We start from the raw sequence: 5,892 nt of genomic DNA, 5'->3' as shown, positions 1-5,892 counted from the left end.
CTTTGCACTCAAGCCATGCACTGTGCTCTCTAGCCATGCTCTCGAGCCGTGCAGGCATCCAGGCCTGGTTTGAGCAGAGGTCATCGCATGCAATGGTCCAGCCTCCAGCCCTCCCCTTGGTCAGTCAGCACCGAGTGGTGTCTCCAGAGAGCCTCAGACTCAGCCCTTGAGCTGCGCGTTGGCAGTAGCAGGGGTTGTATTGGTCGTGTTTAATGTATCCAAAGCTGGATGAGATGTCAGATTCTTTAGCGCATTAGAATCATTATTATTTCATGCAGCGCTGTATTAAAGGTGACAGAGAAAGCATTCACGGGAGTGGAAGCTTCTGGAATGCTTACACAGCACAAAGGATCCAGTTTACAACCAGAGGGCAGTCAGAAGCGCCCCCTGAGCCGCACATTGAACCCGTGAACGGGTGGCATCTGCAATATAATTACAATACAATATAAAGCTCTGCAAAAAACAATTAAAAAAAACTGTGAGCCCATCTTTGAATGTCATTCCCTCACCTGGGGTGGTTTGGGGGCTGCGGGCCCTGCTGAGCTGAGGCCAGGACTGAACCATGAGCGCGCGCGGGGTAGAGGGGGCCTGATCAAGGACAACTGCGCATGCGCTGAGCACAGATACTGCCTCCTACAGCGGGACGCGGTGAAAGACGGCCTTATGGATGAACAACTGCGCATGCGCCCGGGCAGACACTGCGTCCTACAGCGGGACGCGGTGAAAGACGGCCTTATGGATGAACAACTGCGCATGCGCTGGGTACAGACACTGCTGTTAAGGCAATCCAACTCCGGAAGTCGGTGCACTTCAAGGCCCCGGCAGCACGGAGCGCAGGAAGGGGCCACAGCTCACTGCAGTACAGGTGGGACGGGGGCCTCGCAGGGGCAAGAATGAATGAGATACAACAGCTGCCTCCCGCCACAGCACAGGGTGAGATGTATTTCAATGTGGGAAAATATCTCTCCTGTGCGCAGGCGCAGTGAGGCTGAGCGTCCTCCGTCCAGCGCAGCTCACAGTCTGAACTCCGTGCAAAGTCCTAACTCGGCCATAGAGAGTAGTGTCTTCCCCCCGCACATGCGCAGCTGTGACGCGCGGTCTTAGACGCCATGTTTTGCTCGCACGCGCGATGGTGGCTCGTGCAACTGCGTGAGCGCGCGCGTCACTCGGAGGGGGAATAACATACCGGCTCCCTTCTCACGGCCCCCGGTGCGCCCCCTCCCCAGGCCCTGCAGCCCCCACTGAGCGGTGAACAAGGAGAAGGGAGGAGACCTCAAAGCGTCCTGCCAGCCGTGTGTGAGGTTTAAATAATTTTATTGGCTTTTATGTTTAAAATTTTTTTTTTTTTTTTGTTATTCATGAAGAACAAAAGAGAGACCCTGCCATCGCCATAGTCAAACAGTTCCATATAATCCCGTCCCCGTGGGTGGTTTGTGGTCCCAGGTGATCCTGGTGTCTGATTCATTGTGTTTGTTTAGGCCTCGCGCACTCCGGCCGTTCTGCCACATCCAGCCCGTGAGAACCATAAACAAGGCCCCGCTGCACGGCGCGTAAGCCCCGCTTCCACGCTCCATGGGCGTGATATTTACCGTCTGCTATGTATGTCGTGCGCTTACAAGTGAATGATTGATTGATTAGGTGGATCAAGAGAAGTAAAGAGAGGTCAACAATGTGTATTGTCACAAAGAGAAATGGCAGTCCTAAAATAATCGTCGGGAGGGGAATTCCTCCTTTTGGAACTAGGGCCCTCACACACCCAGCCAGCGAGGTGCCATGCTTCTGTGTCATTCATTATGTCTTTAGCCTGCTATTGGACCACTGCAGCACTATGTTTTGTTAATTTTAACCCAATGTTGACCTTTTTTGACCACTTTGATGCACCAGTGAAGTTTTTGGACTTAGTCATTTTTCACTTCATGGAGACTTCAAAAGTGTTAGAAATTCATTTTGTAAATACCTAGAACGGTGCAAATGCAGCCATATAGCATTCAGGGCACTACAATTACACCTATATAGTTTTTAAATGATTTTGATGCAATAACATTTTTGACCTCCATGGGGAGGGCACTCAAGCTAAACTTTTACCCAGCTCCGAGTTCCACGACCTCGGGTGGAAAAAGTGACTTTGCCCCCTTAAACCCAAAAACTTCTTGTTGCACCAGTGCTGCTTCGGCTGCACCAGTGCTGCTTCGGCTGCACTGGTGCAGCTTCTCGGACTTGAGGCGTTGCACCAGTGCAGCATAGAAAAGAAACTTTTTAATAAAAGGATTTAAAACTAATTCAAGATATACATTATCTAAGGAATGTTATAAAAACTCAGATATGGAGAATATTTTTCATTTTCGTCCATTTTTGACCGTTTTGGAGCACTTTGAAGCACTGATGCAGCTTTGGGATTTTTATGGTTATTTTGATCAGAGATGCTCCTAATGTGTTTAAAATTCATGTGGGATGTATCCAAGACACTGCCATCACACCTATATAGTTTTTAAATGATTTTGATGTATTAAAATTTTGACCTCCATAAGGGGGGAAAGGTTGAACTTTTACCCCGCTCGGAGTTCCATGACTTTCGGGACCTTGTCCCCCTGAAATTTAAAATTGCATTTTCAAAGTAATGTGTACAACTATTCATTCTGTGTCATTCATTGTGTGTTTAGCATGCTATTGGGCCACTGTAGCACTTGTTTTTTTTTCGTTTTTATGCATTTTTGACCGTTTTTGAACACTTTGATGCTCCAAATGGTCTTTGGACTTAGTCACTTTTTGCTTCATGGAGATTTCAAAAGTGTTAGAAAGTCACTTTGGAGGCACACAGGACAGTGCAAATGCACCTATATATCAATCAGGACACTCCAATCACACCTATATAGTTTTTAAATGATTTTGATGAATAAAAAATTTTGACCTCCATGAGGGGTGGAAAGTTTGAACTTTTACCCCGCTCGGAGTTCCATGACTTCTGTGACCTCGTCCCTCTGAAATTTAAAATAGCATTTTCCAAGTAATTTGTAAATATATTCATTCTGGGTCATTCATTGTGTGTTTAGCTTGCTATTGGGCCAGTGTAGCACTTTGTTTTTTTCATTTTTATGCATTTGTGACCGTTTTTAAACACTTTCATGCACCAATGATGTCTTTGTACTTCGTCATTTTTCACTTCATGGGGACTTCAAAAGTGTTAGAAATTCATTTTGGAGGCACACAGAACAGTGCAAATGCAGTTACATAGCATTCAGGACACTGCAATTACACCTATATAGTTTTTAAAAGATTTTGATGTAATAACATTTTTGACCTCCATGGGGAGGGCCCTTAAGCTGAACTTTTACCCAGCTCGGAGTTCCATGACCTTGTCCCCCTTAAATTGAAAATCGAATTTTCAAAGTGTTTAGTAAAACTGTTCATTCTGTGTCATTCATTATGTCTTTAGCCTGCTATTGGACCACTGCAGCACTATGTTTTGTTAATTTTAACCCAATGTTGACCTTTTTTGACCACTTTGATGCACCAGTGAAGTTTTTGGACTTAGTCATTTTTCACTTCATGGAGACTTCAAAAGTGTTAGAAATTCATTTTGTAAATACCTAGAACGGTGCAAATGCAGCCATATAGCATTCAGGGCACTACAATTACACCTATATAGTTTTTAAATGATTTTGATGCAATAACATTTTTGACCTCCATGGGGAGGGCACTCAAGCTAAACTTTTACCCAGCTCCGAGTTCCACGACCTCGGGTGGAAAAAGTGACTTTGCCCCCTTAAACCCAAAAACTTCAAAAAGTCACCCCTGGAGGCCAGAAATGGGTCTTAGACACTCTTGGTATGTCATCTGAGGTATACTATGGTGTTCTTGGGTCCAGAACTAGAAATGTGATGTGACTCTGATATCTAGGGCCTATAATGGAAAAAATGAATTTGACACCAAACACCTCAAAATGTCTGAAATAGGACTCAGACATGTACCTGGAGGCTGGAAATGAGCCCTAGACACTCTTGCTATATCACCTGAGATATAATATAGGGTCCTGGTGGCCACAGGGACCCAAAAACAGTCAGGTGGGTTGATACTGAAAATTAGCAAAAATCGTCCCAAAAAATTTTTTGACAAGATTTGCTAATTTTCCAAATAGCTCAGAATGGATATCAGAGACACTGTTTGAGTGCGCAAGATATGAATACACTTGTTAGAAAGGTCAGCTCTGATGCTTTCATGTGATATATATAACTTTGATATTATATAAAGTTTTTTTTCCGCTACCAACCAAGGGAAACACCTGATATCGTACCCGATTTTGAGAACATTGGGCTGGGTGGAAAAAGTCACTTTGCCCCCTTAAACCCAAAAACTTCAAAAAGTCACCCCTGGAGGCCAGAAATGGGTCTTAGACACTCTTGGTATGTCATCTGAGGTATACTATGGTCTTCTTGGGTCCAGAACTAGAAATCTGATGTGACTCTGATATCTAGGAGCTATAATGGAAAAAAATGAATTTGACACCAAACACCTCAAAATGTCACAAATAAGAGTCAGACATGTACCTGGAGGCTGGAAATGAGCCCTAGCCACTCTTGTTATATAATCTGAGATATATTATGGGGTCCTGGTGGCTACAGGGACCCGAAAACAGTCATGAGGGTTGATACCGAAAATTAGCAAAAATCGTCAAAAAAAAATGTTTTTTTGACAAGATTTGCTAATTTTCCAAATAGCTCAGAATGGATATCACAGTCACTTTGTGAGTACCCATGACCTAAATATACTTGTTAGAAAGCTCAGATCTGATGCTTTCATTTGATCTATCTACCTTTGCTATTATCTGAAGTTTTTTTTTCAGCTTCCAGCCAAGGGAAGAACCTGACATCGTACCCGATTTTGAGCAACGTAGCCTGGATGGAAGAAGTGACTATGCCCCCTTAAACCCCAAAACTTCAAAAAGTCATCCCTGGAGGCCAGAAATGGGTCTTAGACACTCCTGGTATGTCATCTGAGGTATACTAAGGGGTCCTTAGGTCCAGAACTAGAAATTTGATGTGACTCTGAGCTCAATGTGATGTGACTCTGAGCTCTATGGCCTATATTGGGAAAAATGAGTTTGTTCCCAAACACCTCGAAATGTCACAAATAGGAGTCAGACATGTACCTGGAGGCTGGAAATGAGCCCTAGCCACTCTTGTTATATCATCTGAGATATATTATGCGGTCCTGGTGGCTACAGGGACCTGAAAACAGTCATACAAAGCAATTTGAATCCATACGAGGCAATTTTTAATTTGCGGCCATCTGGTCACCCTTTGAAATGGATAGGATATACTACAGAGGATGTAGTGCACTCTATTTCTTGAAGCATATGATGTACTGACTTAATTTCAATTGCAGTATGTAGCTAAGACATTTACAATTCATAGTGGTAACTCTCATGGTTGTGGCTTATAGGGACAAGGTACAAATCAAGTGTAACCTTCAGGTAAGTTTTTATTTTTCACTTTCATGTGTGTTGTAGAACACTTTATACTTTTGGCTATAATTCATAGTCTGTACATTATAGAGACATAATTTAAACAGCACTTTGTTCCTAGTGATGTGCATCTTACCCATGTGAATTATTATGTGTGTGGCGTATTGTAAAGTTGTCAAAATTTGAGGTTGAATGTATGACGTTTTTCAATACCGTCGCATGTACGAAAAAGTATGCCTTACATTTTGTCCCATACTTCTAAAACCATACAATCTGGATCCATAATTGGAAGTGCAGCATTAAGCTAACATGATGCCACTGTCCTGTGTTCATTTTCATGCATGTGGAAAGCTTCAAAGTGGTGTGAATCTTTCAGCGATTAAACACATATTTTAAAAAAAATTCCTCCAGCTTTTGCAAAATGTGTCACG

Source organism: Lissotriton helveticus, chromosome 1_2 (assembly GCF_964261635.1).
Source record: "Lissotriton helveticus chromosome 1_2, aLisHel1.1, whole genome shotgun sequence".
Lineage (NCBI taxonomy): Eukaryota > Metazoa > Chordata > Amphibia > Caudata > Salamandridae > Lissotriton > Lissotriton helveticus.
This window is presented reverse-complemented; position numbering follows the sequence as displayed.